Source organism: Mus musculus, chromosome 4 (assembly GCF_000001635.26).
Source record: "Mus musculus strain C57BL/6J chromosome 4, GRCm38.p6 C57BL/6J".
Taxonomy (NCBI): domain Eukaryota; kingdom Metazoa; phylum Chordata; class Mammalia; order Rodentia; family Muridae; genus Mus; species Mus musculus.
This window is the reverse complement of record NC_000070.6, coordinates 19,341,578-19,363,436: the sequence shown is the minus strand read 5'-3', so window position 1 is coordinate 19,363,436 and position 21,859 is coordinate 19,341,578. Positions and strand designations below refer to the sequence as shown.

Genomic DNA, 21,859 nt, shown 5'->3' with positions numbered 1-21,859 from the left:
TTGTGACAACAATATGAAAGTAGATTCTTCCCAAAGCTCCATGAATGTATGTGTACTGGCTGGTTTTGTGTCAACTTGACACAGCTGGAGTTATTACAGAGAAAGGAGCTTCAGTTGAGGAAGTGCCTCCATGAGATCCAACTGTAAGGCATTTTCTCAATTAGTGATCAAGGGGGAAAGGCCCCTTGTGGGTGGGACCATCTCTGGGCTGGCAGTCTTGGGTTCTATAAGAGAGCAGGCTGAGCAAGCCAGGGGAAGCAAACCAGTAAAGAACATTCCTCCATGGCCTCTGCATCAGCTCCTGCTTCCTGACCTGCTTGAGTTCCAGTCCTGACTTCCTTGGTGATGAACAGCAGTATGAAAGTGTAAGCCGAATAAACCCTTTTCTCCCCAACTTGTTTCTTGGTCATGATGATTGTGCAGGAATAGATACCCTGACTAAGACTGTATATATCTATAAAAGCTCTAGATCCCTTCTCTTCCTTCCTTCCTTCCTTCCTTCCTTCCTTCCTTCCTTCCTTCCTTCCTTCCTTCCTTCCATCCTTTCTCCCTCCCTCCCTCTGTCCCTCCCTCTGTCCCTCCCTCCGTCCCTCCCTCCCTCCCTCCCTCCCTTACCTGTCTTCCTTCTTCCTTTTTCTTTGGTTTGTTTGTTTGTTTGTTTGTTTGTTTATTTATTTATCTATCTATTCATTCATTCATTCATTCATTCATTCATTCATTCATTTAACTTTTTATTGATTCTTTGTGAGTTTCCCATCATGCACCCCAACCCCAATCATCCCCCCGCCCCTTTATATCCACCCTCTGCCTTTTTGCAACCTCCCCCACAAAAGAAAAAAAGATTCATTGTGGAAGTTGTAGTGTGCCAGGGTGTGTCACACAGTACACAGTTTGTCTATACATCTTTACTGGCACATGTTCATTGCAATCAGTTGTTGCTGTGGTTCCAGGCCTCTGGCTTCTGCTACACTCTCAATACTGGATTCTCACTGGGACGCCTCTCAGATATCCTGTTGTTGCCCTGTGCCATTGGAGATCCTGGGGCTTTCAATCTGCAAGATTCAGGGCCAGTTCTGTCACTGTCATGTCCTTTGAGGCAGCTCACCTTCACCTTTGCTACCAGGACCAGTTCTATTGTACTGCCCAGGCAAGGTGCAGTTTTTTTTTGTTTTGTTTTGGTTTTTGTTTGTTTGTTTGTTTGTTTGTTTTGTTTTTTTTTTTTTCCGAGTTCTTGATATCCTAAGTGCTTCAGCCTGTGAGGGTCAGTAATAGTTCTCCAGCTATCATGACCCCCAGGGATAGCTTTTTGCAGTGTTTCAAGTGGAGATTGCATCTCCCAGTGCCCTTGCCACTTCAGAGCAGGCAAGTGGCAGGGCCAGCACTCATGCTCTCACTTCTTCAGGGCCTGCTGTCTCAGGATGCTTGGGCAAGGGGCAGGGCTAGCTCTGAATAGCCTTCAGACATTAACATGGCCCCAGGCAGTCTGGCCTTTGGTGGTAACAGACCCCCACTGCTGCAGGGCCATGGACCCAGACTTGGCCCTTGGTAGCTATAAAGCCAGAATCTCATAGTGGTCTTAGGTGGTGTAGTCACCTCTTTTCATTATTCGTACATTCTTCTGCTTCTCATTCCTTTCCATCTCTCTGCCACATACTTGCTCATTTTAGTGGTACCCTGTCCTCTGGGTGTTTAGGGCTATCTCAGGAGGGCTATGCCCCTCACCGTGCCACGTGACCCTGGGCTGGGGCTTCTCTCAAGCTTCTTCCTTCAGTGTTATCTCTAACACAGGGTCTCTTTCTGTAGGACTGGATGCCTTGGAATTCACTATGTAGTCCAAGCTAGCTTCAACTCAGAGATCTGTTAGCTTCTGCCTCCTGAGTCCCAGGATTAAAGGCATGTGCCACGATGCCCATCTTATTTTCCTTCCTTCGTTATGATTACAATTCATGATCACCCCTCCAGAGGTTAAAGTTTGTGCGAACTTTCTCAGGTGGCTTGAACCAAGAGAAAAAAGAGTTCCCACAAGAACTAAAGGTGAGTATAACCTTCAAGGCTTACTGATAGTGACCTAATTCTTCCAGCTATGTTCCATATCCTAAAAATATTCTACACCTTCCCAAAACAGCGCCACCAGTTGGAGACCAGGTTGTCACATAAGACCCTATGGGGGGGGGGGGGCTGTCTTAGTGAGGGTTTCTATTGCTGTGAAGAGAGAGACACCATGAGAATGTTTTATTGAATCTGGCTAATGGGTTCAGAGATTTAGTCGATTATTATCATGGTGGGAAACATGGAGGTGTTCATGATGCTGGAGAAGGAACCAGGATTTCTATATCTGGATTAGCAGAGAGCAGGGAGAGAGAGAGAAAGAGAGAGAGAGAGAGAGAGAGAGAGAGAGAGAGAGAGAGAGAGAGAGAGAGAGAGAGAGAGAGACTGGATCTGGTTTGAGCAGTTGAAACCTCAAAGCCCAACCCCAGTGACATACATCTTCCAACAAGGCCATACATCGTCTTAAATCCATATTTCTTTTTTCTTTTCTTTTCTTTTTTCTTTTTCTTTTTCTTTTTTTTTTTTTTTTTTTTTTTTTTTTTTTTTTTTTTTTTGGTTTTTTGGTTTTTTCGAGACAGGGTTTCTCTGTGTAGTCCTGGCTGTTACAGGCTGGCCTCAAACTCAGAAATCTGCCTGCCTCTGCTTCCCATGTGCTGGGATTAAAGGTGTGTGCCACCACTGCCCGGCCATATTTCTTTTCTTTTCTTTTTTCTTTCTTTCTTTCCTTCTTTTCTTTCTTTCTTTCTTTCTTTCTTTCTTTCTTTCTTTCTTTCTTTCTTTCTTTTTTTTAGATATTTTCTTTATATACATTTCAAATTCTATCCCAAAAGTTCCTTATACCCTCCCCCTGCCCTGCTCCCCTACCCACCCACTCCTGCTTCTTGGCCCTGGCATACCACTGTACTGGGCCATATAGAGTTTGCAATACCAAGGGGCCTCTCTTCCCAGTGATGGCCAACTAGGCCATCTTCTGCTACATATGCAGCTAGAGACACGAGCTCCGGGGGTACTGGTTAGTTCATATTGTTCCACCTATAGTGTTGCAGACCCCTTCAGCTCCTTGGGTGCTTTCTCTAGCTTCTCCATTGGGGGCCCTGTGTTCCATCCTATAGATGACTGTGAGCATCCACTTCTGTATTTGCCGGGCACTGGCATAGCCTCATAGGAGACAGCTATACCAGGGTCCCTTCAGCAAAATCTGGCATATGCAATAGTGTCTGGGTTTGGTGGCTGATTATGGGATGGATCCCCGGTGTCTGTGAGCCTATGAGGGCCATTTTCATTCAAACCACCACAGGCACATTAAGTTTTAAACTATAATATAGCTGTTTGTCTGTAGTAGGTGCATGGGGGGTGGGGGTGGGGGGGAGAAGTTTTATTCTGGAATGTGTATTCAATTCAAAGTGTCTGAGGTGAGTAATAGGGTCATGTTTACGTTACCCTGGAGGCATCGAAGATATAGTTCTGAAGGCAAGAACATGATGGTCATTGGTTAAAGCGGTATTAGAGAACTTATGTGGATAACATCATTTATGCAACCTCAAGGTCAAGGGCAGTGTCTTTTCCTTATACCCCAGAAGACTGAGGACAAGTCAGACTTTAATGATCTCTTATTCAATCAAACTGCTACTTCATACCTTTTGCTTGACCTTATTTGATTTACTTCACTGCTTTAAAGATCTATAAAAAAGCAAAGTTGCCTGCTATTGGGTCATTAATTATAAAGTCAGGTACTTACATTGTCAAAATGTCTATTTCAAACACAGACGTCTGAGGTGAATATTTCTCATTTCCTGAATATCTATAAGCTCCAGCTGACTGAGGAATTGCCACAGGATTATAATTTTACCCCCTTTCATCAACATCCTAGTAATAATTCCTCATTACTTTAATTTAATCAGAGGTGTACTCATAGCTTAAAAATTGAACAAATGACACTTGTTTCAGGGTTTGCAGAGGCCCTTGCCTCCTGGGTAGTGAATGTAGGCTTTCAATATTGATGTGGGAAGTAGCTAACTGTGGAAAATGAGATAGGAAATAAACACTTAACATTTACATGCAGGTACTGAAGTATCATATTTAAGACAGGCCTGGGAGATAGCTCAGCTTGCTGATCTTCCAGAGAACCAGATTTGGGTGGTGCACAAGCATCTGTAAGTGCAACTTGAGGGAATTTGACGCTGCCTTCTAGCCTCTGCGTGCCTGATTACATGTGTGCATACTCACACTCAGACGCATGCACACATCTACACATAAATAAAATCTTAAAGAAGTTCTCCAGTTTAAGGTCACCATTGTAGCTTATCACAAAAGAATGATTAAAGGTGTATTTTCAGATTTATTTTGTTTCATTTACTTAATTTAATTTTACCAGGTAAAATTATACAGATTATGGAGTGCACTGATGACTCAGTGTGTGTATATAGTTTGTAATGATTAAAATGAGGGGGTTTTCACTGTAACTTCCTTAAACACTTCTAATGTCTTCTGTTCAGAATTTTAAAATATCTAATTATTCATAACAATGTTCATCTACTATGTATAGATCATTAGGGTTAGATTCTCTGATATAATTGACATAACTATGTCTGGGGTTCTCTCATCCAGTTTCTCTCTATCTGTGTGTCCCTTATTCAACGATCCCTCCTTTATCTACTTCTATAACAGTAATTTCTTAAATCTCCACATGAGTGAGAACATGTGGCATTCATCCATATGTACTTCACTAATTTTATTTAACATTTTGTTTTGCTGTTCGTCTATGTTGTCACAAATGACAGTATTTTATTTTAAATGGCAGAATAATATTGCATGTTATATAAACATACATATGTGCATATATGTTATATACATAAATTTTATTTAAGATGACCAGTCCTATGGTGAAATGAAATGGGTTGATGGTGTCTTCATATAAGTGTTCTCTCTCTCTCTCTTTCTCTCTCTCTCTCTCTCAGATTTAATTATTTACTATGTATACAGTGTTCTGTGTATATGTATGCCTGCATGCCAGAAGATGGCATCAGAACTCATTATAGATGGTTGTGAACCATCATGTGGTCAGAGTAGAACTCTGAGTCTATGGAAGAGCAGCCAGTGCTCTTAATCATCTCTCCAATCCCTCAAATAAGTTCTTAAAGGAGATATTTAAATTGAACTTTAGAGGATGAATACCACTTCATTATATAAAGGGTAGACAAATAAAATAGCATGAGCAAACATTGTTGTAGTCTTGTAAAGTGAAATAAAAATTTAAACCTAGGCTTTCAAATTATAGATAACTGAAAGATTCATAGACATTTATGGGAAATCATATCAGAATTCTAAGGAAAGAGGGCGTCACTAGCTGTTTTAGAAACTATGCTTGAGAAAAATATTGTGGCTGGAAAAGAGTCCATGTGTGCATGTGATGACAGGAGCAGAAGTTGGAGAGAACCAAGAAAGACCATGTATTGCCAGCTGACAGTACAAGCATGGAGAGCAGCTTACATATGCACACATACATGAACACACATACAGAGCAGCTTACAACCTGTTCATCCTCAGTGTCCCCAAAAGACAAACCTTTCTATTATCTGTGGTTTGAAATTTTTACATCCTGAACTATCAAGTTCTGTTATCTTAAGCATCTTGTTCTGTGCTCATTTGTTATGGGTGCTCTAGGAAACTGAGTTGGCTGCAGGGATACTTGTGACTCCACATAGGCATCTAGGATGGAGCTGTAAGAGTATGTATACTCAGTGTATGTTATACTGTAGGCATGAACATAGAATGAAGATCTCTTTGAGGGCATTCAGGTAGTTGAGAATTTGAGTCTGAATATCAGAAGTGAGGACTGAGATGGAGATGTTGATGTGGAAGCCACTGGTCTAGAAGAGATGATGAAAGTTATTCTGCAGCTAAGATTATTGGTGAAAGCATACAAACAACAAGAAAAGATTGGAACCTTGGAATTTGTTGACATTTAAAGAATTGTATGGAAAGTAGAAAGCTAGGTCTAAGAGAAAGAAAAGTCCCCAAAATGGGAGATAGAAAGAGTTTGAGAAGGGGGTCAGTTGTGTGTTAGACTGCACACAAAGCAGGGAGAGGAGACCTTTAATTGCTATCAAAGAAGCTCTTCCTGGTGATATTTAAGAAAAATAGTAAAGAAAACTCATAAGGCCACTGAATTTGACATTTTCTTCCCATTCTTAAGCATTATGTTAAAAAAAACATGCAGAACATGCCTTTGCTCTTTCAATAATTTTTTGACTTTGATTTATTATATCTGAGGCTTGTTTAACAGTAGTATTTATTTCCTTCAGTGAAATCTTGACTAAACTTTGACTTTTGCTAAATTCTGTTCAAGAGTAACTCACTTATCAAAAATTGAAAAAAAAATTACTCTGGTGGTTAAACTCCCTCTAAACCTGCTATTTCTGTCTTGGAGGTTTGTATATAGGAATTCGGCAAACAGAATTGTTTTCTAACTTGGAAGCATTTTGGAGAGAGAGGATCAGATATTTTTTTCATTTTCCCTATTTCAGTAATAAAGGTAAATAAAGATAGATGTCCTCAAAAGCTATATTTGGATTAAAAACACCTGCTTTGAGAAGATTATGCTTATGAATGAAAGTAGTTAGAAATGACACAAGATTCTGATTTTTTTTTTTTACTGGATTATTTGGTTATCTACCATAAAGCCTTCAATTTTTAGCAATTTTTGTGACTTTAAACGTGACAGCCTTTTTCACATTCACCCCTAAGTGCTATAAAGATTCTGGCTTCTTGATCACATTGTACAAATCCATATGGTATTGCTTATACACATTAGTTTGCACATATGGTCATGTACATATGTATATGATGTCATATCATTTCCTACCTTAAGTGATTCTTGATCTATCTGTAACATACCACAATACATTTATGTCTTCAAGTCTTGCCTCCTGTCTACTTGTTAATTATCTACTTTTTAGAGTATTCTTTCTATTACACTGTAGTTGTTGGGCTTTGTGACCATGATGGGATTTTTGTTTGTGAGTCACTTAGTAATGGCCCATGAATGTGATTAACCATATTAAAAGTTAGGTAATTCTTTCCAAGTAACAAGGCAATTAAAAACATGGCAGCATAGATTGTTCCTACTGATACAGTTCATTTCAAGATATGCTAAATTTCAGACAGTGGCAGGAAAAACATAGGCAGCTTTTTATTTTAAAATTTACTTAAGATATATTTATAAAAAATTAAAAATACATTTATTTATTTATTTATTATTATGGAGAATTTTACACATGAATTTTCATAAAATACCCTCTCCCATCACTTCCCTTCCAACTTTCCTCTATTCACCTACCAATTTTCCCTTTGTTTTCTTTTATTTTTGAAACCCAATGAGGGGTCCGGAGACATGGCTCAGCAGTTTAGAACACTTGTTGCTCTAGCACAGCATTCCCAGCATCCGCATGGTAGTTCACAATGGTCCCTAACTCAAGTTCCAGGGGATCCAAAGTCCTTTTTTTTTTTTTTTTGCCTTCTGTAGGCACCAGGCACACACATGATACACATAGATAGATACACATAAGCAAAACACTCACATAAAAGGTAGAATAGAATAGAATAGAATAGAATACAATAGAATACAATAGAATACAATAGAAGTATAGAATAGAGCAGAACAGAATAGGATAATCAAAGAATAAAACCCACTGAGGCTACTTAGTACTGTTTTGTGTAAATGAATGTAAACCACCTATTGGAACATGGGTAGCCTATAAGGAGGCACATAGGGTGAGTAAAAATTATTTTCCTGGCCTTAAAGAGTCAAAGAATGCATTGAAAATATTTCTGAATGCATTCAGAAGTATTGTCTTGCATACTTATTAAAAAGATTATGTATATACTTTCTTTGGTTCAAGTGAATGGGGTGGAGGGGTGGGAGATGAGGGGGGTGAGGGGAGTCCTGATCTAGTATTGGGTGAGGGAGAAGGACTGAAGCCCTGAGGACCATCAGAAAGAAAGGAAACAGGCAACTTCAGAAAATAGGAGGTTGGGGGAACCCTTCAGAATGCACCAGAGACCTGGGAGGTGAGAGACTCTCAGGACTCACAGGGAGGGCTCTTAGATGAAATGCCTGACAGTAGGGAGAGGGCACTTATAGTGCCCACATCCAGCAGGAAGACAGGACATCAAGTGAGGGATAGGGTTGCCATCCTACAGTCACACCTCTGACCCATAATTGTTTCTGTCTGAAAGAATTACAGGGATGGAAATGGAGAGGAGCCCGAGGAGAAGAAGGTCCAGCGACAGGCCCAAAGTGGGATCCAGCTCAAGGGGAGGTCCCAAGGCCTGACACTATTACTGAGGCTGTTGAGTGCTCACAAAAAGGGACCTAGCATGACCACACTCCAGGAGACCCAACAAGCAGCTGAAAGAGTCAGATGCAGATATTCACACCTAACCAATGAACAGAAACAGCTGACCCCTGTTGTTGACTTAGGGAAAGAAGTTGAGTAGAAGGGCGACCCTGTAGAAGAACCAGCAGTCTCAATTAACCTGACCCCCAAAATCTCTCAAACACTGGACCACCAAACAGACAGCGTACACCAGCTGTTATGAGGCCCCCCAACACACATACAGTAGAAGATTTCCAGGTCTGTGTTCATTCAGAGATAATACACCTAACCCTCAAGAGACTGTAGGCCCCAGGGAGTTTAGAGGTCAGGTGGGGTGGAGGGTGTGGACATCCACGTGGAGACAGGGTGGTGGGTAGGAGGTATGGGATATGGAACAGTTGGAGGGTGGAGAGGGGATGGGGAATAAAATCTGGAGTGTAAAACAATAAATCAATTAATTTAAAAAAAGAAATATAGCATTCTATATTTCTTTTATTTCTTCAGTTAATATTATTCTTTTCCATTTTTTAACACTCTGAAAACTTGATTTACTTATATACTTGTTAAAAGTATGTTGCTTTTTTATTTTAAAGAAGCTTTAATGACCTTTGAATAAAGATGTTATGATTAAACCCTATGTTTTGCATGCTAACCTAAAAATGAATTTTAAACCTTGTTTTACTAGAATACATTATGGCCTGAAAATTGTGCCAACTTAATTGATGCACTGAAGCCCCTACCTGTAAAGTGATTGTATGTGGAGGTGAGGCATTTAGCAAACTAAAGGAAAGTCATAAATGGGGCATCCCAAGTGTGTCAGGATTAATGATCTTATAAGAAGAGTGGGTGTCCAACAAAGCCATCCTCTGCTACATATGCAGCTTGAGCCATGGGTCTCTCCATGTGTACTCTTTGGTTGGTGGTTTAGTCTCAGAGAGCTCTGGGGGTACTGGTTAGTTCATATTGTTGTTCCTTCTATGGGGCTGCAAACCCCTTCACCTCCTTAGGTACTTTCTCTAGCTCCTCCATTGTGGATTGGGTTGGTGAGCAGGGGGAGATGGGATGAGAAAGGGGGCTTTCAGAGGGGAAACCAGGAAAGGGGGTAACATTTAAAATGTAAATAAAGAAAATATTCAATAAAAAAGTGTAATTAGTTAAGGAAAGAAGAAGAGTGGAGACAGCAGAGTGGTGCATGTTCTCTCTGCACACAGAGAAGGAAGGACATCTTGAGACACAGAAAGAAGGTAATATCTCCAAGCCAGAGAACAGTCCTCACCAGAAACCAACCTGATACCTTGCTTTCAGCTTTTTTGCTATCCAGACTACAATATGATTTTTGTTGTTTAAGCAATTTAATCTGTGCCATAAATCTCAGAAGACGACAAATGAAAGAGAAAAACCCCTAAAACCTCCAGAAGGCAACTTCTTTTATTGACCCTGGGTATTATGGTTTGGATCTTAAATGTCCTTTAAAGGCTTGTTGGTCTCCAACCTATGGCACTATTGGGAAGTGGTGAAGGAAGTTAGATCATTGGAAGTATACACTAGAAGAGACTTTTGAGACATTAGCCCTTTTGTGCTCTCTTTGCTTCCACACTGCCAGAGACTGAGCAGCTTCTCTGCATGCTGCACAAAAACCATAAAGAGATGACTCACAAATCATATGTTGAACCTCCGAAACCATCAGCAGAATAAATCTTCTCTCTCCTTTCTTTGATCTTTTCAGGTGTTACTGCGGCCACAGAAAGCTACTATACTAGGAAAATGGTTTACAAGGCAATGTAACAGGAGGGGAAGCCAGTGAAAGACATTGGTTGTTTTGCTAGCACGGAAGAACATGAGTAGAAGCTGAGCTTTGTGATGTCATCTCAACCTGAGGGTCGACTCATTCTCTTATTATACAAGCTAAAACTTCCTTGAGAGCTAATCCCTGTCCCGAAGCCCTTACTACACAGAAGAAGAAACACACAGAGAGAAGGTGAGGCTCTTTTTCCTGCTGTTAAGGCATAGCAATCCCCAACACTGCTAAAACATGATGGAAGATGTCTTGAATTCTGACCCAAGTTGTCCCCCCCGACCCCCCCCCCATTAAGAATAAATTGGAATGAGGCAGAGAACATCAAGAAATAGGTCTCATGAGGATTTTAAAATAACTTCAATTCCTGAACCAAATGTGAATTGTCTTGGAGCCATGTTTGTCATTGCCTTGGCAGCAGTATGTGGGACTGAGGTCTGGGGAATGGGAGTAGAGCTGGTCATGCTGAGACTGGCTTCATTCATAGTGTTTCCAGTGGAGAAGTATGAAGAGCTTCTGGCGGGGAGGGGACCCATTCAGAGCAATTGAATAATCTAAATGCAAATGAAGGCAATTTGCAGCAAGAAGGAAATCAAGGACTGTGTGAGTCAATGAAGTAAAATCGCATGTAAGCCTCAGAGTAACCAGAAATAGCACAGAGGGAAATCAGACCAGTGGGAAAAAAAGAGAAGCGAGGGTACTGATAATCAGCCACACAGACAAGGCCACGAATGTGCACAGTGGGGCATTGGACTGCAGAAGAGAATTTGACACTGGTGGTTGTGGTAACCTTTTGGGGTCCTGGAGAATCAGGCTGTTTGTCTGCTTCTGATCAATAGGAGTTTGAGGGTTTTGTCTTTAAGACAGGTTCTTTTTTAAAAGCAAGTGCATAGCAAATAGTTTTCAGTGATAGACTTCATCAGCTGGAGAATACCTACACCTTCTTTTCTCTGAAAGGATGAGTAAGAGACATAACTTAAATTCCAGATAGAGAGTTAATGACACTTAATCAGGAATGTCGCATGAATATCCCATTTTATACTGAGAGAGTGGTAGATGTATTTAAAGAAGAGAGCCATCCATAGTTGCATCTTTCCTTGTTTTAAATTGAGCAGAGAGGAGGAATTGAGTCAATCTGAAGTGCAAGGACCAAAGTGCAAATATTGGTGAAGGTGGCTGGGCGTGAAGGTGGAACTTAAGTAACTCCTGACTTTCAACTGATAAAAGGATGAAGCATCTAACGTGTATTGAAAGGAGTTTAGCAACAGGCAAGGTAGAATTATGGGAGTTGTTGCTCACTGCTGAAGCTCAATGTCAGAACTGTACTGGAAGTTTGTCTCTTTGTATTGAAACTTCCTTAAAGATGCAAGGAGCTGGTAATAACTTTCTTTTTTTAGCAGTCATGTTTCCACGAAGATATCTGTGCTGAAGAGGTCACTGCCATACTCCTGATGCTGTCACTTATCTGACACAATTTTCTCATGTCACCATTAAAAAGACACCAGTATAGCACTGAAGTATTCTCTGGATATTCAGGGACAAAAGAATGAATGTCAACCTCAACGTTACATTTTCTATAAAAATTAACTCAAAACAAATCATGGACTTCAAAGTGGAAAGCATAAGACCATAAAAGCTTTAGAAATACTTGGGCTTAGGGCTCCCAAACAGTTCTTTTATTTTTTCTTTTTAAGGGTTTTATTTGTTTATTTTTCTAATTAGGTATTTTCTTCATTTACATTTCAAATGCTATCCCAAAAGTCCCCTATACCCTCCCCCCTCCCCGCCCTTCTCCCCTACTCACCCACTCCCACTTCTTGACCCTGGCGTTCCCCTGTACTGAGGCATATAATGTTTGCAAGACAAAGGAGTCTCTCTTCCCAATGATGGCCTACTAGGCCATCTTCTGATACATATGCAGCTAGAGACACAAGCTCCAGGGATACTGGTTAGTTCATATTGTTGTTCCACCTATAGGGTTGCAGACCCCTTTAGCTCCTAGGGTACTTTCCCTAGGTCCTCCATTGGGGGCCCTGTGTTCCATCCAATACCTGACTGTGAGCATCCACGTCTGTGTTTGCTAGGCCCCGGCATAGTCTCTCAAGAGACAGCTATATCTGGGTCCTTTCAGCAAAATCTTGCTAATGTATGCAATGGTGTCAGCGTTTGGAAGCTGATTATGGGATGGATCCCCGGATACGGCAACCACTAGATGGTCCATCCTTTCATCACAGCTCCAAATTTTGTCTCTGTAACTGCTTCCATGGGTGTTTTGTTCCCAATTCTAAGAAGGGGCAAAGTGTCCACACTTTGGTCTTCGTTCTTGAGTTTCATGTGTTTGGCAAATTGTATCTTATATCTTGGGTATCCTAAGTTTCTGGGCTCATATCCACTTATCAGTGAGTACATATTGTGTGAGTTCCTTTGTGATTGGGTTACCTCACTCAGGATGATGCCCTCCAGGTCCATCCATTTGCTTAGGAATTTCATAAATTCATTCTTTTTAATAGCTGAGTAGTACACCATTGTGTAAATGTACCACATTTTCTGTATCCATTCCTCTGTTGAGGGGCATCTGGGTTCTTTCCAGCTTCTGGCTATTTTAAATAAGGCTGCTAGGAACATAGTGGAGCATGTGTCCTTCTTACACATTGGGACATCTTCTGGATATATGCCCAGGAGAGGTATTGCAGGATCCTCCCATAGTACTATGTCCAATTTTCTGAGGAACCACCAGACTGATTTCCAGAGTGGTTGTACAAGCTTGCAATCCCACCAACTATGCAGGAGTGTTCCTCTTTCTCCACATCCACGCCAGCATCTGCTGTCACCTGAATTTTTGATCTTAGCCATTCTGACTGATGTGAGATGGAATCTCAGGGTTGTTTTGATTTGCATTTCCCTGATGATTAAGAATGTTGAACATTTTTTCAGGTGCTTCTCAGCCATTCGGTATTCCTCAGGTGAGAAATCTGTGTTTAGCTCTGAGCCCCATTTTTAATGGGGTTATTTGATTTTCTGGAGTCCACCTTCTTGGGTTTTTTATATATGTTGGATATTAGTCCCCTATCTGATTTAGGATTGGTAAAGATCCTTTCCCAATCTGTTGGTGGCCTTTTTGTCTTATTGACAGTGTCTTTTGCCTTATAAAGCTTTTCAATTTTATGAGGTCCCATTTGTTGATTCTTGATCTTACAGCACAAGCCATTGCTGTTCTATTCAGGAAGTTTTCCCCTGTGCCCATATCTTCAAGGCTTTCCCCACTTTGTCCTCTATAAGTTTCACTGTGGAGTTCCGTTATCCACTTAGATTTAACCTTAGTACAAGGAGATAGGAATGGATCAATTAGCATTCTTCTATATGATAACCACCAGTTGTGTCAGCACCATTTGTTGAAAATGCTGTCTTTTTTCCACTGGATGGTTTTAGCTCCCTTGTCAAAGATCAAGTGACCATAGGTGTGTGGGTTCATTTCTGGGTCTTCAATTCTATTCCATTGGCCTACTTGTCTGTTGCTATACCAGTACCATGCAGTTTTTATCACAATTGCTCTGTAGTAAAGCTTTAGGTCAGACATGGTGATTCCACCAGAGGTTCTTTTATCCTTGAGAAGAGTTTTTGCTATCCTAGGTTTTTTGTTATCCCAGATGAACTTGCAGATTGCTCTTTCTAATTCGTTGAAGAATTGAGTTGGAATTTTTATGGGGATTGCATTGAATCTGTAGATTGCTTTTGGCAAGATAGCCATTTTTTACTATATTGATCCTGCCAATCCATGAGCATGGGACATTTTTCTATCTTTGAGATCTTCTTTGATTTCTCTCTTCAGAGACTTGAAGTTCTTATCATACAGATCTTTCACTTCCTTAGTTAGAGTCACGCCCAGGTATTTTATATTATTTGTGACTATTGAGAAGGGTGTTGTTTCCCTAATTTCTTTCTCAGCCTGTTTATTCTTTGTGTAGAGAAAGGCCATTGACTTGTTTGAGTTAATTTTATATCCAGCTACTTCACTGAAGCTGTTTATCAGGTTTAGGAGTTCTCTGGTGGAATTTTTAGAGTCACTTATATATACTATCATATCATCTACAAATAGTGATATTTTGATTTCTTCCTTTCCAATTTGTATCCCCTTGATCTCCTTTTGTTGTCAAATTGCTTTGGCTAGAACTTCAAGTACTATGTTGAATAGGTAGGGAGAAAGTGGGCAGCCTTGTCTAGCCCCTGATTTTAATTGGATTGCTTCCAGCTTCTCACCATTTACTTTGATGTTGGCTACTGGTTTGCTGTAGATTGCTTTTTATCATGTTTAGGTATGGGTCTTGAATGCCTGATCATTCCAAGACTTTTATTATGAAGGGGTGTTGGATTTTGTCAAATGCTTTCTCAGCATCTAATGAGATGATCATGTGGTTTTTGTCTTTGAGATTGTTTATATAGTGGATTACGTTGATGGATTACTATATATTAAACCATCCCTGCATCCCTGGAATGAAACCTACTTGGTCAGGATGGATGATTGTTTTTTTCTTTTAAGATTTATTTATTCATTATATGTAAGTACACTGTAGCTGTCATCAGACACTGCAGAAGAGGGCATCAGATCTCATTACAGATGGTTGTGAGCCACCATGTGGTTGCTGGGATTTGAACTCCTGACCTTCGGAAGAGCAGTCGGGTACTCTTACCCACTGAGCCATCTCACCAGCCCTGGATGATTGTTTTGATATGTTCTTGGATTCAGTGTGCGAGGATTTTATTGAGTAGTTTTGCATCAATATTCATAATGGAAATTATTCTGAAGTTCTCTATCTTTTTTGGGTCTTCGAGTGGTTTAGGTATCAGAGTAATTGTGGCTTCATAAAATGAATTGGGTAGAGTACTTTCTGTTTCTATTTTGTGGAATAGTTTGAGAAGAACTGGAATTAGATCTTCTTTGAAGGTCTGTAGAAATCTGCACTAAATCCATATGGTCCTGGGCTTTTTTTTGTTGGGAGACTATTAATGACTGCTTCTATTTCTTTAGGGGAAATGGGACTGTTTAGGTCATTAATCTGATCCTGATTTAACTTTTGTACCTGGTATCTGTCTAGAAATTTGTCCATTTCATCCAGGTTTTCCAGTTTTGTTGAGTATAGCCTTTTGTAGAAGGTTCTGATGGTGTTTTGGATCAAACAGTTCTTAAATTTGAACCAACATCCCAATTCATGAAAGGAAAAGCTGTCAAACTGTAACCTGTTGAAAATCAAAATCCTTAGCTTCCTAAAAGACTGTGTTAAGAGAATGAAAAGGCAAGCCACTCAGCAGAATACTGAAAGACTCTCTATCTCATAGTATGTGAAGAAGTCTCAGTCTCAATGGTAAGAAAATAAAGCAATCTCATCATCAAATGCGCAAAAGATATTTGGCATTTCACTGAAGAGGACACGCATATAAAGCAGAAAGAAATAAAGGGTAACCAATACCTTTAGCCATTAGGAAATGCACATTATCACACACTGAGATATCACTATAAATTGGATATTCATACATAAAAGGCACTTCTCAGGTTGGCGAGAAGCAAAATAGTGACCAAACCAAATACCAGCCTGTCTGTGACTTCATGGTGCTATCTGCAGTTAAGGAGAGATGGTTAGGAGACTCATGTCACCATTAAAAGTCACCAACTGAATTCTTAAGAAAACAGTTTAAATAAGAGAAGATAATGGTCTTTCCAGTCCATACACTGAAGGTCAAAGATAACATGGTGCAGTCAATCTAGAAAGCAGTTCAGCATTTTCATACAGTAGTAGACACATAATTGTCATGTAACCATGTATTGCAATATTGGGGAAAGTTTTAGAGAAAGAAAAACTCCTATTTCCATAATATTTGTAATAACTCTAAATGAAGAGACTGCTTGTCTGTTCATTGCTGTGGCTATATGAACCTGCATTTGTGTGGTAATATTGTATAAAGTAGTGCTAAGAATGTAATTTAGTGGTAGAGTGCTTGCATAGCATGTCCAAGGCTTGATCCTTAGCACTTTGAAAACACACATTAAATACACACATTTATAAATTAGTACAAATAAGATCAAGGAAATTGGAATTAGGGTGTTAAGTTATTAACGTCAATATTTATGCCACGAGGTCTGGGACTACAGTTTTGCAAGATGCTCTCATTGGGGAAAACTGAGCAAAGGCTACATAATCTTTCCTGGATTACTTCACTGTCCTAGTCTAATTGCACAGTTAAAAGATATCAGTATGAGTCCAATGCGAGACTAAGTCATTTCTAATATACTTATATGGAAATATAGATTTCTGTAATTTTATAACTTAGAGATATATCTTTCTTGCAGCACCAACACCCCTTCTTCTCCTATGCCCATTGAATCAGAATCTGGAAAGAGAGTTTCTATTGCTGAGTGATGGGTAGAGTTGTCCAAAAGACACCCAATCATTATAGGCTATTGCTGTTGCCATTGGTTATAGAAGTGGAAAGAGAATTTCTATTGCTGAAGCTCCTCAAAATATGAATATGAAAGACTGAAGACAATGTTTTTCAGTTTAAGAAAAATGGAGTTAATAAATTTGTAGAAAAGAGAATAAACTTAGAAAGCACACTATTAAGGTTTGTCACACAATCTCAGAGAGTAATAAACCACACATTCTTTCTCAAAAGCGGAATCTAACCAATAATACATGTATATATGTCAGCACATTTGCCTATGTACACAGCATGGAGAACAAGCAAGAGTGAATATTAGGGAATGAGGGAGGAGTGAATCAAGGTAATGGGCACAAGTTATGAAGGAGAACATGACAGTAATTGTTTTTCTAATTGTATCACAGATTTTGTTTTCATCTTTGGATAGGGCATACAATATATTCAATACAAAAATTATAAAATTTAATGTGAAGCTCCATAGCTTTCTTTTCAAATGCCGATTCTAACTCTACATAAGTTCACTATGTAGTATAGATCTTAGGCCTGGTTAATTTTGAGTATAATGTTTTTATTTATTTGCAAGTTTTTGACAATAACATTTATAGCAAGATAAATAATAAGCAGTAGAAAAATAACTTTAGATCTTAGTCAGGAACCCCACTTTTCTGTAAGTTGAAGCACTTAATCTTTTTTGAAGTCAGAAGTCCTGACTTTTCTCTTATACTAGCTTTGTCAGTGTGATACATGAGTCTCACAAAACTCAATGATCTGAGCTTTATTATGTCCTTTTCCAATGGACTGACTTCCCGGTGACTCTATCTGATTAAAAAGCCATACATACAAATAGGTGTTAAAAGATTATAAGCAAATATTAATAGAAAGGAAGAAATATTTAGTACACAGTGTTTGTTTATCTTTAAAGAACATTTTTGGGCTCAAGAGGTAAAAATAGTCTTTGAATATCTTCTTATGAAAAACAGAACACTCAGAGTGTATAAGACACTGTATGGCTATTCAGGTTCTAAATAAGCAATACATGTTGGAGTGTGAGTGTATTAACATTTAAACAAATTGCTACCTTTTTGGCAGTATTTTGCCAGTATGGAAGATACAACTAATATTTTACTAATATTTACTAAATATTAATATAGTAAGCTGTAGGGAGATACTTTAAGAATCTTGAAGTAGAAAATGAAACCAAGAACACCATATGGTGCTGCACACAAATTTTCAAAGTATTTTCAGAGCTGCGGATTGCTTTCCTGATCAATGCTGTCATCAAATTTTACAGTCAAAATTACTTACAAAGACTTGTGCAAATAATTTTTATAGTCTGTCACATAGTGTAGTACACTGAATAGTCAACTCTAATAGCCTAATTTCTGAGGATCAGAACAGTCATAGCTATAGAATTGGCTTATAAATCATGTGGGCATGGCTGAGGGAACTCACTATTTGGTCTACTTTCATCAGTGCAGATTATGGACGTGCATCATAGATTTTTATGCAAATCAGGGACATCTATAATCACATAAATTTTAATGCATTTTGATTCATCTTAGAATGACAGGCTCTTTCTATTGGTCTCAAGCACACTATAGATATAGGGTGTGGGGCATGTCTTTATACTATTAAAGAGATACTATATAGATATTTGATATTTTAAAAGAAGAGTTAATTATCCACAGAAATGAACTTATATTTGAAGTTGACAGTGGTGGCACCATACCTGAAAATCTCAGAATTTGGAATGTGGAGGCAAGAGGCCCAAAAACTTGAAGTCAGTTACATAGAGATTTTGAGGCTAGCTTGAGCTACACAATACTCTGTCTTAAAAGGGAAAAACAAAATCAGAAAAGAAGGAATTCATATTAGAACTTTCTGCAGAAACATGAACTCAGGGTATTTCCAACTGATAAGCTAGAGTGGTTGTGATTCCTACCATGGTACCTTCTGTTAGCAGTAATGTAAACTCCTTCTGGTTAGACATTGGTGGTTATAGTGCCTTTAGTGTGATGGTGGTGATGTTGGAAACAGATGATCCCAGCACCGCACATGGAAGCAGGTGAAGTGTTCTCTTACATTCACGAATAGGAGGCATTTTTCTTTGCTAGTGGGGAGGGGAAAATTCAAGGTTTGCATTATGCTGAAACATAGTTTTGAAGGAAAAAGTTAAAAGATTATGAGTTCTGATTTCAACTAAGGTCTTCAGTGTAGCACTCTGAAGCATAAACCCACAGAGCTTGTATGTAAATATTTTGTAGTTTTTTAAAGTAGTGCCTAAATGACTAAAGGTTTTGGAGTTCACCATCCATCAGGGATTTTACAGATCAACTGGGATGGCCAAAATTAAAAGGAATGTAAACTTAGTGTTGGTAACAAAAAGGAGAAACTGGAGTCCCAGTGCCTTCTCATTCACTTTTGGGATAGAAAATGATTTGGCACTGTGAAAAACCCTTTGAAGTTTGTTGGAAAGGTAACAGTAGAATTGCTACTCTCAGGTGTATAGTCCAGAGAATGGGCAATAGCTACTCAGTACTCATATATATATGTACATATGCTTATAGTAGCAATAGTTGTGATATCTAAAAGTTGAAAAATTGGCTGTGTATCCATCAATAGAAAACTGGATAAACAAATTGTAGTATAAAGACACAATGGAGTTTTATCCACACATAGAGGAATCAAGAACTCATCAGGCTACTACATGGATATACCTTTTTGAATGGAATAATTGTGTTAAGTTAAACAAGTATACAAATATCTCACGTAGTGTGTGACATTTGTATGTGATTACACTTGTGTAAACTGCAAATCCTTGAGGGTCAGACAGTATGCACTGATGAACATAAAGACCTGGAAGAAGCAAAGAATGGTAGAAATTGTATAATAGGAAAAATGAAATCACTTGAATGATGGAAATGTTTTAGGAGTAGTAGAGGAGATGGCTGCAGAAAGCAAATGCACTAAATGCTTCATTTGAACCATTCACCTTAAATGATTAGTATAATGCTACATGATTTTTCCCTTCCACTAAAATTCCTTACGCAATAAGCATTTATTGATAATTAGGTATTGGACTAGATCTAGAAATTCAAAGCCAGACTGTCTCCATGGTGCTTATCCATGGTGCTTATTAAAATGTCCAGCACTATACTGAAGTGTGTTAACGCTAAGAGAAGCAACCAAGTGTTTGCTTTTGCAATGAAGCTGTCACCTGCATAAACTAAGAAGGTAACTTTCACTGTGTGTTCTTAAATAATTTACTATATAAATGATAAAAATGCCTATGAGGTTAACTCAGTTGTGAAACTGCTTGACATTTGTAAGAGTGGTGAAGAGATTTTTCTGGGAACATTCAGAAAGTACACTGATTTTCAGACTAGTGTCAAAAAAGTAGATGGTATAAGTAATGAAGGGAACTGTGGGGTCAATGGAGGGAACAGAAACTCGTACATACTCACGTATTTCCATGTTATGGGAGCTAAATATATGACCAGTAGAAGAATATTTGGGGTATTTCTTTGCCTCTCATTCTCTTAATTGGAAACATTTTTTACCTTGAAACAAAAGATGCTCTATAAACCTTACACACTGATCTTCATTTTGTTCTCTGAAACTACACAGAGCAGATCTAATCTCTCCAGCAAACAATGCACAGCAATTATCTGAAGATAATCTTGATTTATTCCCCATCATGAGCCTTACATTTACAGGAAACTATATTATTGAGGATGTTTTTATATGGCCCAATGTTGAGATCTTTTTATCAACATCAAGGGTGCTTTTGCCTTGAAGCACTTCATTCTGTCAGGGGACCTTTTAGGAAACAAGTAGCAAATATACTATATATTCTGATACCATCATCACCACCACCACCATCACCACCACTACCACCACCACCATCATCATCATCATCATCATCATCATCATCATCATCATGTTTTAGATCAGTTAATTTCCAATGTTGGTTAATGTTTAGCCACTCAGATGAGTCTTCTATCTTTTTATAATGTGTCTCACTCTCAGTTTATAGTCAAGTGATTAAGTATTTTAAATTTTAATTTAGGCTTTTATTCATGATAAATTTTAAACACTATTAGAATAATTATGACCACTGAAGAAATATATTTATTCCTTGGAATTTTTTTCTTTTGAATCTCACATGAACCCATGAATTGGATACTCATGCAAGATTATTTCCACTCCAGATGAGGAAACTGACCTTTTAGTAGATTAACAGAGTTATCTAAGCTTGAAAAGCCAACAATCAAAGGAGGGAGAAATAGGGCCAAGTTCTATAGCTAGTTTGCTTACTCTATGTTCTTTACCTTTCAAGTATATATGTATTGTCTTATCTAAGTTTTCTTTTTTGTTTTTGTTTTGGGTTGTTTGTTTGCTTGTTTTATTTATTTACAATCTAGCCATTGCTCCTTTCCCTGTTCCCACTTCCACAGTTCCTCTTGCTATTCCCCCTTCTCCTTGCCTTGAAGAGGATGTTCCTCCCCCTTCCTGTGGCCTCAAGTCTCTCGAGGGTTAGGAGCATCTTCTCCCACCGAGGCCAGACCAGGCAGTCCTCTGTAGTATATGTGTCAGGGGCCTTGGGCCAGCTCCTGTATGCTGCCTGGTTGATGGCTCAGTTGAGCTCCCTGGGCTCTGGATTAGTTGAGACTGCTGGTCCCTATGAGGATGCCCTCCTCCATTCTTCCCCTAATTAAACCACGGGGGTCCCTGACGTCAGTCCAATGATTGGGTGTATGTATCTGCATCTCTCTCAGTCAGCTGCTGGTAGAGCCTCTCCGAGGGCAGCCATGCTAGGCTCCTGCCTGTAAGCATACCATAGCATCAGGAATAGTATCAGGCCTTGGAGCCTCCCCTTGAGATGGATCCCAAGTTGGGCCAGTCACTGGACAGCCTTTCTCTCAGCCTCTTCTTCATCTTTATCCCTGAGGTTCGTTTAGATAGGAGAACTTTTAGGTCAGAAATTTTGACTATGGGATGGCAACCGGATACCTCCATCTTTCTCCTTGAGGTAGATTCTTTAGTTCCCTCTCTCCACTGTTGGGCATTTAAATTGTGTTTTTTAGAACTTTATCCTGGTCACAAAGAAGAAATTGAGACTTACATTATGAGGTATGGAGTCTATAATTAGATTTTCAGATCTGGTTTATGCTCATCCATTTATTGAACCCACTTGTTCATCTTG

The 21,859-nt window shown here is 39.1% G+C and overlaps 1 protein-coding gene across 1 annotated transcript in view; it reads right to left on the bottom strand.

Moving 5' to 3' along the window:
• Positions 1-21,859, bottom strand: part of Cngb3 (cyclic nucleotide gated channel beta 3) — a 229,774-nt gene that overhangs the window by 147,187 nt on the left and 60,728 nt on the right. The window lies entirely within an intron of this gene.